General features: G+C 45.2%; 1 protein-coding gene, 1 long non-coding RNA gene and 1 pseudogene across 7 annotated transcripts in view; all 3 read left to right on the top strand.

Annotated features, from left to right (window-relative positions):
- The window catches only part of LOC149125106 (uncharacterized), a 60478-nt gene extending 47043 nt beyond the window's left edge, over positions 1-13435 (top strand). Inside the window, exons 3-5 of one of the 2 annotated variants that reach the window (XR_016212402.1) lie at positions 3566-3671; positions 4428-4537; positions 11280-13435. This is a non-coding gene — a long non-coding RNA (uncharacterized LOC149125106). The remainder of the gene's footprint in view (positions 1-3565; positions 3672-4427; positions 4538-11279) is intronic. The other variant, XR_016212403.1, reaches the window with a different exon arrangement.
- LOC127483170 (protein-L-isoaspartate O-methyltransferase domain-containing protein 1-like) lies at positions 5438-9697 on the top strand (annotated as a pseudogene). The gene is made up of 2 exons (XR_016212401.1): positions 5438-6510; positions 6723-9697. The product of XR_016212401.1 is annotated as a protein-L-isoaspartate O-methyltransferase domain-containing protein 1-like (transcript).
- A 572-nt stretch (positions 13436-14007) lies between the features above and the next one.
- The window catches only part of HERC3 (HECT and RLD domain containing E3 ubiquitin protein ligase 3), a 143420-nt gene continuing 136508 nt past the window's right edge, over positions 14008-20919 (top strand). For 2 of the 4 annotated variants that reach the window (XM_008267611.5, XM_089303089.1), the window contains exons 1-2: positions 14008-14171; positions 16470-16531. The gene's annotated coding sequence lies outside the window, so the exon portion shown is untranslated. Of the gene's footprint in view, positions 14172-14807; positions 14955-16469; positions 16532-20919 lie in introns of those variants that run through there. The other 2 variants (XM_008267612.5, XM_089303090.1) reach the window with 1 other exon arrangement.

Raw genomic sequence — 20919 nt, 5'->3', positions numbered from 1 at the left:
AGGGGAAGAGCACCTGGGCCTAGGGAACAGCATGTGTGAGAGCTCTGAGGCCAGGAAAGGCTTGTCATTGTCACAGACAGCACCAAAGCAACTGAGGGATCACAGGTGTGGCAGCACGAGATAAGTTTAGACAAGTTTTGGTTTTACACGAAGTGCAGTGAGAAACCACTGGAAGGTTTTGCAACAGATTGTTGCTCCCTGGATAGATGGACCTGCAGGAGGGGAATACTGGTGGAATTGGAGAGACTAGTCAGGAGAGGTAGGGGCCATTGATCCAAACTAGAAATGGTAGCAGCTTGAGTTCTACTGATGGCTATCAAAATGATATAGGTGGAGTCAGGGGCTATTTTGAGATGTTAGTATTTATAATATTTAACTTGCATAGAGGCTTCATAATTTGTTGTATGTACATTTTAAGATTTATTTATTAGAAAGATGGAGAGAGAGAGAGAGAGAGAGAGAGAGAGAATCTTCTATGTGCTGATCTGCTGGTTAACTCCCCAAATGGCTGCAGTGGCCTGGGTTGGCCCAGGCCCAAGCTAAGAGCTTCATCCAGGTCTTCAACGTGAGCTATCTATTGCTACTTTTCCAGATGTATGTTAGCAGGGAGCTGGATTGGAAGCAGAGCAGCCAGGACACAAACTGGCACCCATATGGGCTTAACCCACTGTGCCACAACGCTAGCCCAGGATTTGTTCTGTTAAGAGTTATTTGCTGAAAATGTGCTCTTTAAAATACTCTGTTTTGGTGCTTTACAGAATATTTCATCTATGTTTCTTGTAGGATTTTTCCCTGAATACTATAAACACTAGTATTGCCACAAAGTGAGCATTAAAATAATCCAGTAAATAATTATCATTGTCAATCTCTTTTTGAAGACTAGATTAAAAAGGTATCTTCTAATTAACAGCAATTATTTTTGATTCAGTGACATCACTGAGTTGCCCTGTTGATCCTCAACTAAAATGTTGCTCCAGTGAAATTGGATGTCAGCCCTATATACCCAAGAGATCTTTCTCAACATAGCTTAGATTAAGCAGAACAAACTCACTGCATGTTTCAGAGGCTGACCCAGGGTCAGAGTCCAAATCTCTCCCCTAAGCAATTTATTTAGGCTGTTGATTTTCCATTTCTAAACAGATCAGAATGAACAGTTTCCATTTTATTTTGCAATGAAAGGTTGAAGCCATCTTTTATAAAAATTCTTTAATTATTTGAAAGGAAGAGTTACAGAAAAAGAGGGAGAGAGACACAGAGAGATCTTCCATCTGTGAGTTCATTCCCCAGATGGTCACAATGTCCAGTGCTGAAGCCAGGAGCCAGCACCTTCAACTGGGTCTCTCACCTGGGTAGCAGGGGCCCAAGCACTTAGGCCATCTTCAGCTGCTTCTCCCAGGCCATTAGCAGGGAGCTAGATTGGAAGTGGAGTAGCCAGAACATGATCTGGTGCCCATAGAGGATGCCAGCAACACAGGCAGCAGCTTTAACCACTGGGCCACAGTGCCAGCCCCTGAGGCTTTTTATTTATTAATGAAAATTTATAGTATTGAGATTTCTTTTTAATTTCCCTATTGATTTCTTAGTAAAAATGGTCTACATCTGCAATTTGTTTCTTGAATAGCTTTTTTTTAACAATATATTTATCTATTTTAAAGGCATAGTTAGAGAGAGAGAGAGAGAGAAAGAGAGAGAAAGAGAGAGAGAGAGAGAGAGAGAGAGAGAGAGAGAGAGGAAGCTCTTCAATCTGCTGGTCCACTCCCCAAATGCCTGCAATGGCCGGCACTGGGCCAGGTTGAAGTCAGAAACCTGGAACTCCATCCTGGTCTCCCACATGGGTGGTCAGGGGTCCAGGTACTTGGGCCATTGTCTGCTGCTTTCTCAGGAGCATTGGCAGGGAGCTGGATTGGAAGGAGAGCTGCTGAGACTCAAACCTGGGCTCATATGGACTAACTTGCTGTGCCACACAACTCCAGCCCCCTGATGAGAATGATTGATTTTCCTGAGTCCTCTCTGTAGGCATGATGTTTCACCTTATGGCATAACTAATATATTCCAACAAGTAAAACAAATGTAAATAGGCCGGCGCTGCGGCTCAATAGGGTGCCGGCACACCGGGTTCTAGTCCTGGTTGGGGCGCCGGATTCTGTCCTGGTTGCCCCTCTTCCAGGCCAGCTCTCTGTTGTGGCCCAGGAGTGCAGTGGAGGATGGCCCAAGTGCTTGGGCCATGCACCCGCATGGGAGACCAGGAGAAGCACCTGGCTCCTGGCTTCAGATCAGTGCGGTGCACCGGCCGCAGCGGCCATTAGGGGGTGAACCAACTGAAAAGGAAGACCTTTCTCTCTGTCTCTCTGTCTCTCTCTCTCACTGTCCACTCTGCCCGTCAAAAAAAAAAAAAAAAAAAAAAGTAAATATTTTTTAATTTCTGCTATAATAGTTAAGTTAGAATAGTAACTGCCCTGCTATAATATCCAGGAAAATACAATGACTTGTCTTTGAAATGACTAGAATTTCATCAAAGTTGAGGCTTATATGAATTTAATCTTACTGATGCTTATGCTTTCTGAGTGAACTGATGTAGAGTTATGATTTGGCTGATAGTACTACACAGCATCAGGTGAGAGACACTTTGTGGGATGGATTTGGCTAAGACTACATTTGCTGGCAGAGAGATGTCAGTGCTTGTTGGACACCACTAGCCAGCGGGTAGAGCTCCCCATTTACTTGACTACTGCTTGACACTTGGGAAAGAACATACATGGAGATCTTGGGGGAGGGGAACTATGGACGAAGAGGCCAGAGTAGTTCACCGGTTCTGGTAACTAACCTGCTGACAGATGCCACAGATACTCTACGATAAATTCTACAATAGGTGTTGCTTTGTGCATCATCCTTACCTTCTGTGTTGGTTTGCTAGGACTACTATAGCAAAGGAATATAAACTGGGTGGCTTACCATGGACATTTATTATATCAATTCTGGAAGCTCTAAGGCCCAAATCAAGGTGTCAGCAGTGTTGGTTTCTTTTGGAGGCTCTGAGGGAGAATCTGTTCCATGCCCTGCTCTGAGCTTCTGGTGGTGGCTTGGCATCCCTTATGGGTACCAGTTTGTGTCCTGGCCTTATAGATGCATCCCTCACCTGAACTGGTGACAACTCCAAGCTCTCTGGTTCCAAATCAGTTCACATTCTGAGAGCTCTAGCAGACACAAATTGAGAGGCAGGCGACTGTTTAATTTATACATTCTGAGCAATTTGCATTCTGAAACATCAGCAAAATTCATTGGCACACAGTGCTAATTAGGCCCATGTGCATGTTCCATTCCAGGTATTAGATGAGTCATTTCAGCTGGTTCTTGGCTGACAGCTGTGCACCTATTGCTATGGTCTGAGTGTTTGTCCCCTCTAACGCTCATGTTGAAATATAATTGCCACTGTAACACTATTAAAAGGGGAGACCCTTAACAGGTGGTTAGGCCACAAGGACTCTGGCTTCATGGGTGGGATTAATGTGATTACAAAAGGACAGGTTCAGGAGCCCCTTTGCCTCCTTGCTGTTTCGCCATGCAGGACAGAGTTCCTCTCTTTGCCCCTTTGTCTCATGAGGATGCAGCAGGAAGGCCCTCGGGGACCAGAGGTGGGTACCCTGACATCGAGCTTCCCAGCCTCCAGCATGGTGAGCCAACACATTTTTGTTCATTGTAAATTACCCCGTCTGTGGTATTTTATTATAGCAGCACAAAATACACATAAGGCAACAACCTTGAAATCTCCATTTAATCCAAAAGGGAGTGAGGTACGGACTTGAAAAGAATAGTACAATTCCATCCCCAAAGGCTCTGCCGTTCTATTTGGGGTGCTAAAACAAGATACCACAGACAGGGCCTCTTATCAACAGAAATTTGTTTCTCACTGTCCCAGAGGTTGAGAGATCTAAATCAAGTTGCCAACAAATGTGGTGTCTGATGAGGACTTGTTTGCTGGTTCACAGATGGTGATCCTCAAGTGATGCGAAGGGGTAATGAGATCTCTGGGTTCTCTTTTCTGAGGGCAGAGCTCTCATGGCCCTACCCACCCTTCAAAGGCCCTACCTTGTCATACCATCACCCGGGGATTGGGACTTGACATGTGAGTTTGGAGGAAACCTTGATAGTCAGACCATAGCATCTACAAAAGAACTCAAAGTATGAGTCCATCCCACAGTTGATCAGTAAAGCTGCTTTCCTGTAAGAAGCCTAGGACCTGCTGGTACACATTCCAAGGCATTGATGGCAGAAGTGATTGGCCAACAATGGATGTTGCAAGTTGTGACACTAACCTTGCTTTCTGAGAAATGGACAATAAAATGCCTTCTCTGGCTTATTTATGTTCTATTACTGATGACACAATGCTGATGCTTTGTCTGCTTTTTATTTCCCTATGGAACTTGGAGAACCATCAGCTCATTGTTATTGGCTCGTACATGTGTACTGAAGATGAAAATGAAGAACAACAGTTTGAATTTGTACAAAACTTCCTTTCTGGAACCTTTATTTTTGGCAGGTAGGTGGGAGGACTGGGGAAACACATGACATCAAATAGAATTTTGGCAAAGGGCCAACAACCCCCAATAATAAATCTTTAGCATTTATGTAATTTGTTATATGACTATTTAGAAACATCTTGCTTAAGCTAATGTGTAAATGTGTATACATTGCTTTTTACTTTACCAGAATAATGTTTAAATCTTATTTTTTGCTTATGCCTATATATTTCAGAAAAGACTTAAGGTGACTTACAAATTAATACAATAAAGAAAAATTTTGAAAGATTAATGTAAGGGGGCCAAACAGAAGTCACTGTGTGTGCATGTGTGCACATGTTCACGTGTGACTGTTAGGGAAACTTCACAAACAATAAACCATTAAGGGTTTGCATTCTCCCTGGTCTAGCGATCCCACTTTTATCAATTTATTGGAAGGAAATAATCAAGGGTGAGGGCAAACATTTAGCTTTATTCACTATGTTTCCTTGTTTTGCACAATTGTTTACAAGGGCAAAGAATTGAAAACAACTTAAATGTGTAACGGGGAAATTGATTAAATAAATGACAGTATATCCTTTTTGTGAACAATCATGCAATTGTTTAAAAAGATGCTGTAGGGTAGTATTCAATTCTATTAAATGTGTCCAGTGTATATTATTGAATTCAGAAGAGTGAAAACATATTCTAAGCCACTTTTATAAAAGCATGATATGCATTGAGAAATGCCAAACTCAAGAATCAGATGTGGCTGATGAAAGGATAAACTACCTTTATTTTTTCCATTTCTCTTATATGTATTTGACACGTTTGAAACAGTGAATATGTGTTACATGTATGAAGCGAAAAACAAGTTGTTTCCTATTTTTTAAGTAGATAAGAAAATGAGTATAGTGAGAAAATGGCATAGGAAAGTTAAAATTAACCTTGAGGGGTAGTATGTTTGGCCAGGTGGTCAAGACATAGGTTAGGATGCCCACATCCCACATGGGAGTACCTGGGTTTGATCCTGGCTCTGCTCTTCACTGTAATTTCCTGCTAATGCATAGCCTGGGAGGCAGTGGTGATAGCTCAGGTAAAGGGGCTCTTGCCACCCACGTGGGAGACCTGGATCGAGTTCTTGGCTCTGAGCTTTGGCCAGGGCCAGGCTGCTGTGGACCTTTGGGGAGTAAACCAGCAGATGGATACTCTCTGTCTCTGTGTCTCTTTGTCTATCTTCCTCTCAAATAAATACATAAAAATTAAAAGGAAAAAAAAGAGCCTTGAAGTTACTGTCAGGACGCATGCAGGATGCCATGGGGCTCAGCAAGTGCTAGTGGCTGGCCCTGCACAGACTGTACTGGGTGACTGGATCATGGTGCCACAGGCTTAGTTTATTTGTGTAAATCAAGTACAATATTAAAAGGAAAGAAAGCCACACCATATTACTGGAAGCCATTTCTACTAATTTTATTACATTTTAAAATTTATGATTTGATTTGGATACTATCATGAAAGAAACTGTGAGTGCTAGGGAAGATAATGATGATTTAATTGATACCTGGAATTCGCTCAACATATCCAGGATTCTTCTTGCTGGGTTGTGGAGACTGGTATGCAGAGTCACAGAGACAGTGCTTATGGAGACTTAGCCTGGCAGCATGGAAACACCTGGCATTTATCCTGAAGGTATGGAAGCATTGAGACTTCAACCAAGACTGTCTTTCCTTAATGTGAGCAGTGGAACTAGGTATTTCAGTACCACATCCCTTTAGGAATTATTCAAGGGATTGAGCTTCATTCAGATGTGGTAGATTATGCCCAGGAAATCGAGTGCTTCATCAAAAATAGTGATTGCTTTGATAAATTTAAGTTCTGTGAACCAGCATTTGTGGTGAGTAATTGCCTCCAGATAGTATCTGACAGTCATCAGTGTGATCAGATTTAATGTGGAGCTGGAATCCAGAAAGACCATGAACACAGGACTTAGAGCTGGAAGCATAGCTGTCATGCCTCTGGAGCAGGGGTCGGGGAGCTTCTTTCTGCCCAGGGCCCTCTGGGTATTTATAACATCCTTCATGGGCCATACCAGATTATCTATTAAAAATTAGCCTGCTATAGATTTACTGAGTTTTGAGTCTTGCCTGTGGTTGCCTTGGCAGGGCCAGACCCAGTAGCTTCACAGGCCTTCTTCTGGCCCGAGGGCTGCAAGTTTCCCACCCCTGTGGTAGAGAATCAGCTAACACAGGTTAGGCCAAGGGGAGAAACATGAGACTATTCGTGTCCTTCCTCCACTGTGCAACTGAAACAGAATCACAATGGCAAAGCCGATTCAGTGGGTTCCCCCACTGTCAGGAACCTACAGGACACGGCTGCTACTCACCTGCACCTTGGCACACTTGGAAATTTCATACATGATGGGATGCAGGCCAGGGAGACTCCCCAAAGGACTCCAAAGGAAATGAAAGTTACACGGAGTCCATACTTGGGTATTTTTTGGTAACCAGCATATTCCTCAGCCTCTGGTCAATGAGGCGAATGAGGAAACAGGAGAAACAAGCAAAGACAAGGAAGAGGAAGACCACAGTGAAGCAACAAAGCCAGAGGAGCTACCTCAGAGTTTACTACGAGGAAAAAGTCACGAAGCTGCCCCTCCCGGAACCTTTCAAAGCAAACTTGACATATTGTAGAGACAAATCACAGATCAACAGAAAGAACGCCTGCTGGTAATCCCATTAGTCTTGAGAACGTAGCATTTGTTAGGAGTTAAAAGAGAAGTATTTCTTTCATCGGAGTAAATTACGGTGAAAAAAGAATAACTTGTTTCTGTCAGTAACAAAAATGAGATATTCAGTGATTTAAAAGAATCACTTTTGTAAAATCGATTTTTCTTTAACTCTTGGAAAAATGCTGTTTTAACACAGAGTGATTTCAAAGTGGAATGTAACGATAGTCCAGATTTTGTGTCCTATAAATCCTTTTCTGATTCTTTACATATATGTATTGGGGAGGATTAGAGTTAATTTTGTTTAAGGTTAATATGTGAAACCTATAAATCTGATTTGAATTGAACTTTTTCCATTTCCTCTTTGAAAATTTTGTTAAGGAAATCAAATGTTTTTTAGACCTATTCACCTTACAAATGTTGCAATCACTATTTCTGACTTGCTGTAGATATATTCTAGACAATATATGAGTGCAATCATGAAAGACAGTTAGCAGTAAAAAAAAAACCCAAATTTATGGAATTTACAGTCCTGCAACTTTTGTTTTAACCTGTTGCCAAAATATCTGCTTCTCTCACAAGAGAGATTTTGAGAGCACAGTTAAATAAATATTAAAGTAGAAAGTATACAGCTCTCAATTTGCATACATTTTCAGTATTTAAAATGAATGAGATCATCTTAACTCTCTAAGATTTTATAAATTTCTATTTGTTTTTGACAGAGAGAGGCTGGGGTGGGGAGATATCTTCCATCCACTGGTTCACTCACCAAATCCCCCCAACAGTCAGGGCTAGACCAGGCTGAAGTTAGGAGCCCAGAACTCCGTCTCAGGTGGGTGACAGGGGACCAAGCACTTGGGTCATCCTCTGCTGCCTCGCTGGTTATGTAAACAGGAAACAGTATCAGAAGCATAGAAGTCAGGACTTGAACTGCACTCTGATGCAGGATGTGGCTGTCCCAATGTCCCAATTGAGGGCTTAGCCCACTGCTGCATAATTTTAAAAGACAATATATTTAGAATTGTTTTCTTGTTCTTTATGGAAGTATTCAGAAGTATTTCTAAGAAGCTGTATGTAGATGCTTTTTTTTTTTTTTTGAAAATCTCCTTAGGAATCATATGTGATCTTTGGGACCTACACCATGTTCATCTAACAACTTCTCATTTTTTTTAAATGTTTCTTTGGCAACATTGTAATGGTTTTCATTTTTGGTTAATATCACATTCTTAACCATTTGAGTTTTGTTGTAGCTTATCATTGATAAAACAGGCAGCAAATGCAAGCAGTCATTCCTTGTTAAGAAAGTGTACAATGGTGGTGGGCATTTGGCGTAGTGGTTAAGACTTCTGTGTCCCAGCTGTGGCTCTTGGTTTCAGCTTCCTGGCAATGCAGACCTGCCTTGAGAGGCGTGGTGATAGCAACAGTAACGGGGATCCTGCCACCCACTTGGGAGACCTGGATTGAGTTCCCGGCTCCTGGCTTTAGCCTGGCCTCCGCCAGGCAATTTCACATATTTGGGAAGAGAACCCAAATGGTGTTCTCTCTTTCTCTCTGTCCTTCAAATAAACAAGTAAATAAATATTTCTTAAGAGAAAAGTATATATAACAATGTTATATTAATTATATATTTTAAGGGAAAAATTTGAGAAATCATGTATTACCATCAGCATCATTGTTCAAATTTGCTTAAGGAAACTCAGTAATTTTATAGTAAAAGGATTATTATGTCTCTACTAAGATTCAAATACTGTTTCAAAAATCTCAGCTCTGATAATTCCACACATCTAGAAACAAGTGTTTGAAATAATTTAAATATGAAATTGTCCTAAGTAATTGAGTCTATTTTTAAAATGTGAAAGAAAATTGTATGGAGAGTATTGCTTTACACCAGTGGACCTGGGAGTATCAGTACACTTTTACTTAAATTATTACTAAGTTGTTATTAAACATGCCCCTCTTATTTCTGTCTAGGAAAGAAAAAGTCAGTTTCATGGTGTTGTCACCTGTTAGAAAGTTCATTTTGTTTTGAAATAACTGTTTTAAAGTTCAATATTGAACCTTTGTTGCCCACATATTTTTATCTATTGAACCTGAGGCGAGCTATCATCTTATCTGTCTCTTCCCCTTTTTTATTTGGCTAGTGTCCAGATATATAAAGAAATATTCTTAGATGATGATTTTACTCTTTAGGAGAGAGGTTTTGTTAAGCATATATTTTTAGATTGTTTTTTCATGTTGCCTTTCATTCTTGTTGATTTATGTAAAATGTACAATAGATGTTTATGGCCTATTTTTGTCATTGAAATATATCTATGTGTTTTTAATTGAATTTGCTTTATAGTTGTGACTCTATCATTGACTTTAAATAAAGAGGCCGAAAAAAAATGAAGATTCGGACCAGATAGGCCACATATTTTGCTTTAGTCTTTCAAGAGCCAATGGAAAGAGGAAAATGGAATCAACTATAATAGCTCTAGCACCTGTAATATCAGAACAATCTGTTAATAAACAATTTATAAGTAAATATAATGGCAGATTTCACTGGGCTTTTGGCTTACATGTAGACCAAAACCAAAATGCTGAAGAGTAGCAGAAAGTTAAATGCCCAAGTATCAGTCCATCTTTATATAATGAGTGGCTCTAAAGTCTGGACACACAGACAGTATTACTTTATTTTTTGCAGATTTTTACAGATTGAACTCACCTGATGACTTACTTCTTCAGGGTATGGTAAAGGTACAGGTTTATTCAACAAAAATCAGGGCAACAGAAAACTTGGCAACACTGCAGCTGCGTTTGCTGGGATTGAGGAAAATGTTGAGTCACTACACTGTGGTCTTTGTAACGTGAACTATGCACAGTTATAAGGGACAACACATTTAACAGATCATATAATGTCATCAAATACATCAAGTGCTATAACAACAAACCAGTTATTACATATCTTTGCCGGTGTTGCCAGATTTTATGGCCAACCTATAAAACTGTCTGGTATTATTATATATGTGTTCTTGCAATTGCCCAAGTTCATTTTAGCTTTTTGAGGATATAACAGAATTTCTTAAATTTCATTTGACCCAGATTTAGTCAAACTTTAAAGAAAGGGAGTATTTCACATTTATGATTTTTTTTTTGGTTTTGCACAAGTTAATTATTGAAAGTATGTCTCTTTGCCTCTGGGAAGGTAAACCAGCTGCTTGGTTTTGGCAGTTAAAGATGTGCCCACTTGGCAGCTACAGTGGCAGACATGATCTTGACTACATTTCCTCAAGAGTACTTTTGTCAGTCCAGTCGTGGTGAAATGTTGGCTGCCATTTCTAAGTGTACAGTTTTGGGGATCTTTTGAAAAGAGAGAGCGTCATGAACATTTTCACTTCTTGAAGGTGTTATTGCATGAAATCCCTGGAGACAAGCCAACATTCAACCTAAAGGCTTTCTTAGATAATGTTCAACATTCAAACCTGTTTTAAGTCATAGGACAACAATGAGTTTTTTATCTTAAGGTAAGGTTCTTGTGCTTCATCCAAATGACTTCAGGAAAAAAAATTGCAAACAAACTGAATAGTTTCAGAAAAATAAATCATAATGGCTATCAGCTCCTTTTAATCGGGAATGAGGCTTCTTATTTGGCAACACTACATATAGGACAGATCCAGTAATACTTAATGACTATTTGATTGATGGCAATATTCATTTGCCAGGTCTGTCTTCCATTTTCATGTTGGTAAATCAATGCTGTGTGTTGCAGGGCTGTTTTTAATAAACACAGCCGGGGTGTGCATACACCTCTATTCAACAGCCAAAAATAGTGAGAACTGATTTTTCCCATGAGAATAATCCTAGACTGAGAAAATGGGTACTTCTTCTGGGAGTAGGTAGCTGAGAAACTTTTGTTGCTATGTAGCCACATAAGGTACACATGTTTGAAATAATCAGTGCTTTCCCCTCCTGGAGGTGAGGAAACCTGTTCTTTAAAAGTGTGTCTCAGACACCACCTGCAGTGCTGGCGTCACATATAGGCACAGGTTTGAGCCCCTGCTGCTCCACTTCTTATCTAGCTCTCTGCTATGGCCTGGGAAAGCAGTAGAAGATGGCCCAAGTCCTTGGGCCCCTGCAGGCACATGGGAGACCCAAAAGAAGCTCCTGGCTCCTGGCTTCGGATCAGCTCAGCTCCTGCCGTTGCAGCCAACTGGGGAGTGAACCAGTGGATGGAAGACTTTCTGTCTCTCTCTGACTCTGCCTCTCTGTAACTCTACCCTTCAAATAAATAAATAAATCTTTTTTTTTAAAGTGTGTCTAAGAGAGTCTAAGAGAAAGAATGTCACGGCCAACCTGCTTTCTCCGCAGGTTTCATCAGAGATATCAGAAATCTATATGTCGCTAAGTTCACCCAGTGAATATCTATCTATAGGGCAAGTGCATTTAATAGAGAGAGGAAGGAAACACAGTCATCATTAAATGGTGTTCCTGTTCGACTGAAAACCTGTTTCAAGTCAAAGTAGGCATATGCTTTTTAAGAAGTGAGCTGTGAAGAATGGAGCAAATCAACTGTGTACAGGTGGAGGTGCAGCAGCCCTGGGCTGTGTCCCCTTGTCACTAGCGATTCTCCATCTGCCAGGGATGGAGCTGAACCACATGGTCCCTTCCTCCTGTCAAAAGCTATGGTTAGAATTTATTTCATCTTTTATTGTCTTACAGGAATATTTCTCTTTCATAAAATTTTGCGTGGTGAGCAACTATACATTTGCTTCTCCCTTGATGGCAACAGGGACAGTACTGTTTTGCTCACCAGTGTACCCACAGGGACAGGCATTATACTAGATGTTCAATTTATAGTATGTCGGTTAGAGAACATATGGGAAGGCAGAAAGAGATGGTTGGGAGACCGGGCTGTTGAAATGAAAAAGCCAGTAAACCATAGCCTCTTCAAATGGTAAATATATGCTGTTTGGGCGTGGACATTTGATGTAGTGATCAGGACACTGCTTGGAATGTCTGCATCCTGGTTTGCTTCCTATTCCAGCTTCCTGTAATACACAACCTGGGAAGCAGCAGGTGATGGCTCAAGTAGTTGGGTTCCCCGTGAGAGAGCCAGATTGAATTCCTGTCTCCTGCCTTCTGCCTGGTCCTGCCCTGGCTACACCAGAGGACAGATATCTGTGTCTCTGCATTTCAAATAAAATGAAAATCAATAAATAAAAATGTCAAAATATACATGCTGTTATAACTCTTGTTGGTGCTGGAGCCACTTCAGGTCGTTTTGGTACAGGGAGCAAGACCTGCTAATTGGGGAAATTAACATTTTTACATTTTCAGTTAAGAAATTTAAATGCACTGTGGTATCTTCACTGTCTTACCTGTGAGCAAGTTGCCGGGGCTCTGGCTGCTTGCTAAAGGAAACTTCCAGTGTCTTAGTTGGTTATTTAGACATTGCTCTTACCCCTCCTGCAGGCTTCAGTCTTGATAACCAACCTCATCCCCCCATGATGGGCCAGATATACCAACTCTGAACACTAAGCTGTGTTGACAAAGCTCATATCTGGCACATTTCCTACTGTGATTCCTCTTTGGCCATCTTCCCCAGTTCTTTTTGGTGATGCCATGTCTAAATTGGGATTATGCCGGTGGACAGTGCACACCTGGAGTGTAAGTGAATTGTGTTACTCTTGGCCCCAGGTCCACTCTTATTTTCTTAGCCCCCTGGTGACTGAGGTCCCACGTTCCTAGCCTTCTTTTCTCAGGGGTATTTGGCAACCTGCCTCACTTTACGAGGGTTCCTATTGCAGCTAACCTTGTTCCATCCCTGGGGAGTACCCCATTCCTCCACACTTGTTTTCTGTTTGGTCAACCTGGGAGGTTCTCAGAGCAGGTGACTGCAGACTTAAGGGGACTCTGGCCTCAAGGGGCCTTCCTGGTGCAAATGCCAGCGGGTAGAAGAACTTGTACTGCGACAGTCACTCCTTTGGGTTGAAGCCGTGTTTCCCAGGGTTCTGTGCTTCAAGTCGGGCCGGCGGGCAGACAGGGCACGAAGACTCATTTATGAGAATGTCTTCTCCCAAAGATTATCCATAGGTCCCATACGGACCAGGGCAAGACTCAAAGCATCTGTGACCTTGGCCAGGGGTCGAGGTGGAGGCTCTGGGATGCAGAGCCAGGGAAAGTGGAGGAAGACGAACTTTTTAGCCATTCCTAGGCTTGCGGCCAAGGGTGTCTTTCTGATGTCCAGTGTACTGTCTCGTGCTTGGCGATTGCTCTCCGTGTTCCCCAGGTTCCCCACCCGCCCCTGCCTGCTGCCGCACCGCTCGCCCAGGCCAGCCGTAACTCTCGGCGGGGCGCCGGCAGCGCCGCGCGCCTCCCGCCCCGCACGCCGCCCCGCGTCTCTGAGCCGCACGCGCTCCAAGCCTCCGACAGCGAGGAGAGCCACAGACTCCAGCTCTCGCCCTCCAGCTTTGCCCCCCGCGCCCAAGGCTGTCGGTCACCTCTGAATAAATCAGAAGAACCCGAGCTCAGAAGCGAACACACCAAGCGCGGGTCAGTCCCGCTCGCTTCCCCGCCAGTAAAAGCAACGCTCTCCGGCGCGAGCGTGCTGGGCCCTGCAGTCCGATCAAGGCTGACACATCCGCGCCGCGGTTCCCGGGCCCGGCCCCACGGGTCCTGTCACCTCGCGCTGCCGCGCCTCCCTCCCCAGCCTGGGCCTCTCCCCGCCTCCCTCCCGCGGACCCCGCCGCCCCGCCCCCGGCCCGCGCCGCCGCGGCCGCCATTGGTGCGGGACTGCCCCAGAAGGACGCCCATTGGCCACGTGGGAAGTCATTCACCCAGCGCATTCCGCCGCCCTCAGGCTCGCGGGGAAACTTCCTTATTATTGTGACGCCGAAAACGGAGAAACCCCGAGCCGGGCCAGAGGGGCTGTGACAGTCGGAATCCCGGGCTGCGGTTCAGCTGCTGCGGAGGTGCGCGGAGCCGGGGCCGGGGTTCCAGGGAGGAGGGCGCCGCGGCGCTGCAGCCGCGCGGCCGCCGCGTTCCATCGCGCCCGGCTGTCAGCGCGCCGCTCCCGGAGGGGCGGCTGCGGCTGCTCGCGAGGCTCGGGCGACCGGGGCGGTTCGGGCGGCGGCAGCGGCGGCGGCTGCATGGCACCTCCGCGGCCGCGGCGCGGGCGGCTGGGCTGCGCCAGGGCGCCCCGCAGGCCTCGCGTGCGCCTCACTGCTTTGCTGTCTTGGGGGCTCGCGCTTTTACCTCACAGCCTGTCTCCGGGAGAGGCTGGAGAGCCTTCCAAGAAAAAAAAAAAAAAAAAAAAAAAGGGAGCGTCTCCTACCCTGCCCCTGCTGCCCGCAGCCCGGGAGGGATTGCGGCGCAGACTCCAGATGAGGATCCTCTCCTGCCCCCATTTAAATTCTGGTGCTCGGAGGCAGCCTTGCCGGGAGGATTTGGGAGCGGGCGAGGCCTCGGCGACTGACGGGAGCTGCAGGCAGCTGCCGCCAGGAGTTTGCGCCGAGGACGCGCGCGGGGCACCGCGTCCGAGCTGACAGCGCCCGTGGGGCCGCGGCTCCCAGCGCCGCCCACCTGGCGGAGGCCGCGCCCGGCTCGCCGCGCCTCCTGGGCGGAGCCGGCGGCGAGGGTGTGTGCGGACACGTGTGTGTGTGCGCGCGCGCGTGAGTGTGTGTGTGTATGTGTGTGTGCGGGCACGTCAGTACGCGGCCGGCAGGGGGGAGGCGGCAGACAGCGGTCCGAGCCAGGTGCGAGTGCGCGGAGTGGGCCGGGTGGGACGATCAGACCCAGCGGAGGAGCGGGTGGAGAGGGCGCCGACCGTGACCGCGAACGCGCGTGGATTGCCGTGTGGGCGCGGGGCTCCAGGGAATAAGTATTTCAACTTTGCTGTGTGGCTGTCGCTGCGTCTGGCTGTGGGCAGGTGACGTGTACTTCGGCTTTGGAGTCAGCGCCCAGAGGAAGCACCTTGGAGTCCCAGGCGAGCCTTCCAGGGTCTTGCCTTTTTCCGTCACGCACGGAATGGTCTGCGAAGAACGGTTCACGAGCTCCCTTCCATTTTTTTGTGTGTGCCTTCTGGCTCTTTCCGCAAATAGGAAGCTATTTCCAGAGCCTCTCATTTGGTGATTTGATAACCTCCAGTGAGCTGATTTTTTAACTCTAGCCTGGGAAGAAGGAAAAGTGAAATGAAGTGAGGATTACCAGGCTTTCTAACTGCAGCGGCTGGAGAGAGAGAGGGAATCCTGTTTCAGTAGGCAGATTAGGGTGAAGCTCTCCCTTTGGGTATTGTCCTTTATCCCGGGGGAGGAGGGACTGGCATTGCAAATCAGAAGAGCAAAATAGATGAATTACATATGTTCCATGTCTTTGGCCCCTAAGGAGGCTGGGAACCTTCTGAAGAAAGTATAATGCAGGAATCAATGAGACAGGTTAAAAACCTCTTTGGTGTAGCTCCTCCTTCGGCAAGAGAAAAGCATCCAGCTCTGCTAATTCAGTCAGTAGCTGAGGGGTCATTTTTGAAAAAAGAAACCGGGATTCCAAAATGTTCCTGGTGGCCAGGTTGAAGCCACTGCGATATAGCATTGCGTTCCGAGGGACAGGTTTAAGTTTCTTAAGATTTGTGTGACCAATTAAAAACGCTTTTAATCTATAGTGAGAGTAGCACCCCTACTGGAGGCACAGTTTTGCATCCGTTTCAGAAATAAAAGTGGTCTTCTCCAAACTGGATGGGCTTTTCTTATAGCAAAGTAGAAATAAAGGGCTGATGATGCCATCTTGGAGTCCTGCAGGTGCCTTTTAGCTGGTCTCTGTGTTTTGCATGACAGAGGATGTGGTAATGAGGTGGAATGAAAGAAGAAAGTTTTCATAATTGTTGTGGCAAAAAAAAAAAATCTATAATGTATGTGATCCATGGGAAAGTAAATAGACAAAATTGAATTTTCTAAGAATTTCTCTTTCTAATCTAAGTGGGAGATTTATCATCATACTACCACCTGTCAAAATGCCAGGAGTTTTATGAGGTGTCATTGTGTCTCTAGTTGGCTTTTAGAAGTGGCAGTCATCCTCATAGTTGTTGAGAGGTTATGATACTGCTGTATTAACCAAACTGGAGTCTTAGGTTAGATAAAAGGTTTGGGGAGTACCGGAGCTTCAGTTATTTAAAGATACTCTTATTTTCAGAAGTTTACTCCTTTTTGTTTGCCATAACATGGAAGCACTTTGTAGAGTTCTGTACTAAGGTTACATATTATTTCTTGGATTTGCAGATCTACACGGTGAGGCGGAACAGGCCTGGCTTCTGGTTTGAATACCAAGTGTGTGATCTGTGGTGAGTGACTTAAGATTCTCTGAACCTCAGTTTTCTCATCTTGTGTGCGGAGATAATAAGGAACTCTTGGAATGGAACTCTAAGAAATGAACAAGAGTCAGGCTGGTTTCGCTGAGGGAGGGGACCCTAGCATATCTTACTGTGGCCTGCTGAGATGAGGTAGCGCAGAGAACCAGGTGAGTCCAGCAGGTCAGACAGACCTGGTTTTTGGCCTCTGCTTAAACCATTTCTTGGCAGAGCAAAGTCCCTGAAAGTCTCAGCTGCATTAAAACAATGTTAGGAATATTAATGTCTTGCTTTCAACTTGGACCAAGTGGACTTCAAGTCCTCTTTAATAAGATTATCCCTGTGATGAGAGAATTCTGCCCCATTTAGACATTTACTGCATTCAGAAAAAGTACTTGTTGGGGGGCAGTCACGTATGTTTCTGACTAAGTGATCTGGTTTCATTAGAAGTCAGGGTGAACATGGTGGCAAGTATGGTTAACTGTTGAGATGACTTTGCTCACCCCTACCCCGCTGGCTAACCTAGGTCCTAGCTGCCTATAAACATCACCAGTGATACAACTAGTGTGAGCTCACCGATTACACACAACACTCTCTTTCAACTTTTATTTTCAAAGTGGGAGAAAGGGTGTGGCCTTTGTGGTGGCTTGACTTCTTTTTGTTTGAGAGATGGTATGGTGTCATGTTTGAGAGCATGGAATTTGGAGTCTAGGAAGGGAGATTTGGATCCTGCCTTGGCTACTTGGTAAGTTTCCATTTCAGCTACTTATTTACATATCCTAGGCCAGTGACTTAACCTTGCTGTCCCTTGGGGTTCCAGAGTGGTTTTGTCCATTTACATACCCCTTCCCCCTAGCTGTAAGGGTCTAGCTGCTCTATATCCTTGATTTGACAAAGGGTAGATTAAATGGACTAGCACAGACCCAAATTCACTGTAGGCCTGTAGTAATAGCAACTATTGTTTGGTCTTTGTACAGCAACTCTTTGTTGAGCCCATGTGGTGTGCTAGGCTCTTAGTATAGTCTCTAGGGATAGGGATGTGCCCAAGAGTGGCTCAGTCATCTTGTGGAGTGTCCACTTCTCAGTTCTAACTTGCTGGTGGTGTCGAGGCTCAGTGTTTCATGACAACTGCAGTTGTAAAAAGCTTTCCATTGTCAGATATGCTAACATGTAGTGAGGAGAGATGGCATTTTATTTTCATTTAAAAAAAGTTTACTTATTTGAAAGGCAGAGGAAGGCAGAAAAAGAAATATATCTTTCATCTACAGGTTCACTCCCCAAATTCTCACCAAAGCCAGGGCTGGGCCAGGTTGAAACCAGAAGCTAAGAACTCCATCAGGATTTCCCACATGGGTAGCAGGAACCCAGGAACTCCAACCATCATCTTCTGCCTCCCGGGATACACATTAGTAGGAAGCTAGACTGGAAGTGGAGGCGGGAATTGGTCTGCAGACACACGGATATGAGATACCAGCATCCCAAGTGGTAGCTTAACCTGCTGTGCCACAATGCCAAATGCACTTTAGAATGGAGGAGATATATTATTTTTTAAAAAGCACTTACTTATTTGTTTGAAAGTCAGAGTTCCAGAGAAAGGGAGAGATAGATGAGATCTTCCATCCACTGCTTTACTTCCCAGATGGCTGCAAGGGCCAGCACTGAGCCAGGCTGACATCAGGAGTCAGGAGCTCCATCTGAGTCTCCCACATGGGTTGCAGGAGCCCAGACACTTGGGCCATCCTCCGCTGCTTTTCCCAGGCCATTAGCAGGGAGCTGGATCTGAAGTGGAGCAGCCTGGACATGAGCCATCGTCCCTATAGGATACCGACATTGCAGGTGGCATAACACTGGCTCCACATTGTTACTTTTTGTTACCCTATGGAGGATCTTTAATTCACCTGATCTGAAAAACAAAACTGTTTACAAATTGAGATTGTGGGAATCTGGTTTCCTAAGATCAGGGTTCAGTTCACTAGGCACTTGTCAGGCCTCTGCTGGGCCCCTTCTTCACTCTGCCAAGCCCAGTAAACACAAAGAGGAGGGAAACAGTTCCTGCATGGGGAAGCTTGCAGTCTCACTTGTATCCACTCTGGTGGAGGAGACACAGGAAGCAGCGGCACTGCCTCAGTGGCACTTTTCATTTTTTTATACATGGTGAAGTGTTCATAAGCATAAAATTATGTGATATTTATGTTAAGAAGATCGTAAAAAGACAGAAGCAGAGCATCAGCCCTGCTGTTGAAGCTGTTTCTCTTGTGTGCCTTCCAGATTTTTCTCTGCATCCCTACTGCCTCCAATCATAACTTTGTATTTTGTATTATGATTGTTTTGCTTTTCTTCATCGCTTTACCACAGTGTATTTATTTACAAATAATGTATTTGTTAGGCTTGAGTTTGAAATTTATAAAAATGCAACATACTCTGAACTCTGTCACTGAATATTCTTATTAAGATTTAGTGAGGCTGGCGCCGTGGCTCACTAGGCTTATCCTCTGCCTTGCGGCGCCGGCACACCGGGTTCTAGTCCCGGTCGGGGAGCCGGATTCTGTCCCGGTTGCCCCTCTTCCAGGCCAGCTCTCTACTATGGCCCGGGAAGGCAGTGGAGGATGGCCCAAGTGCTTGGGCCCTGCACCCCATGGGAGAACAGGATAAGCACCTGGCTCCTGCCATTGGATCAGCGCGCTGTGCTGGCTGCAGCGCTCTAGCCACGGCGGTCATTGGAGGGTGAACCAACAGCAAAGGAAGACCTTTCTCTCTGTCTCTCTCTCTCACTGTCCACTCTGCCTGTCAAAAAAAAAAAAAAAATAATTTAGTGAGACTGGCTCTTGTAGATGGAATTTCACCGCTGTACCATATTCTGTTTTATACATGTGCTACAGTTTATCTGTTTTCCTATTAATGGGCATTTGGGTCTCACTCTCTTTGTTGTTGTTGTTTTTTTTCCCCCTAATTTGAAAGAGAGAGAGAGAGAGAGGTAATGGCGCTGTGGCATAGTGTGTAAAGCCAGCTCCTGCTGTGCTGGCATCCCATATGGGCGCTGGTTTGAGTCCCGGCTGCTCCACTTCCAATCCAGCTCTCTGCTATGGCCTGGGAAAACATTGGAAAATGGCCCAAGTCCTTGGGCTCCTGTGCCACATGGGAGACCTGGAAGACGCTCCTGGCTCCTGGCACCTGGCTCTGTATTGGCTCAGCTCTAGCCATCTTGGCTATTTGAGGAGTGAACCAGTGGTTGGAAGACCTCTCTCTCTATTTCTCTTTCTTTTTCTCTCTCTTTCTCCCTCTGCCTCTCTATAACTCTGCCTTTCAAATAAATTAATTAATCTTTATTTATTTATTTGAAAGGCACAGTTACACATAGAGAGAAGAGAGAAGGAGAGGCAGAGAGAGAGAGAGAGAGAGAGAGAGGTCCTCCATCCAATGGTTCACTCCCCAATTGACTGCGATGGCTGGAGCTGTGCCAATCAGGAGCCAGGAGCCCCCTTTGGGTCTCCCACGTGGGTGCAGGGGCCCAAGGACTTGGGCCATCCTCCACTGCTCTCCCAGGCCACAGCAGAGAGCTGGATTGGAAGTGGAGCAGCCGGGACTAGAACCGATGCCCATATAGGATGCCGGTGCTTCAGGTCAAGGCGTTAACCTGCTGCACCACAGCGCCAGCCCCAATAAATAAATCTTTAAAAAAAAAAAAAAGAGAGAGGGCTATCCCATCCTCTGGTTCACTCCCCAATGCTGGCACCAGCTGGCTGGGGGGTCCAAAGCTGAGAGCCAGGAATTCAGTCCAGGCCTCCCATTTGGGTGGAAGGGACTCAGCTGTGTGAGCCATCACTGCCACCTCCCAGGGTCTGCCCTAGTAGGTGGCTGGAGTCAGGAGCCAGAGCCAGGTAACTGACCTCAGGTATCTGATGTGGGATGCAAGGATTTTAACTGGTATCTTAACCAGGAGGCCAAACACCTGCTCCTGATATGAACATTCTTATACATATGTCTTGGTGTATGTATTCAGGAGTTTCTTACTGCTTTGTATAGTAAGATAGCCATTAGCCATATGTGAGCACTTTATTTTTTATTAAAATTGCTGCCTTTTTATATATTTATTTATTTATTTGAAGGGCATAGAGGGAGAGAGAGAGAGATCTTCCATCTGCTAGTTCACTCCCCAAATGGCTGCAATGGCCGGAGCTGAGCCAATCTGAAGCCTGGAGCCAGGAGCTTCTTCCAGGTCTCCCACATGGGTGCAAGGGCCCAAAGATTTGGGCCATCTTCTACTGCTTTCTCAGGCCATAGCAGAGAGCTGGATTGGAAGTGGAGCAACTGGGTCTAGAACTGGCTTCCATATGGGATGCCAGCACTGCAGGCGGCAGCTTTACTCATTACACCACAGTGCT

This window comes from Oryctolagus cuniculus, chromosome 8 (genome assembly GCF_051225735.1).
Source record: "Oryctolagus cuniculus isolate XC-2025 breed Fujian yellow rabbit chromosome 8, ASM5122573v1, whole genome shotgun sequence".
NCBI lineage: Eukaryota > Metazoa > Chordata > Mammalia > Lagomorpha > Leporidae > Oryctolagus > Oryctolagus cuniculus.
Note: the sequence above shows the minus strand (reverse complement) of the source record. Positions and strands in the feature narration are given on the sequence as shown.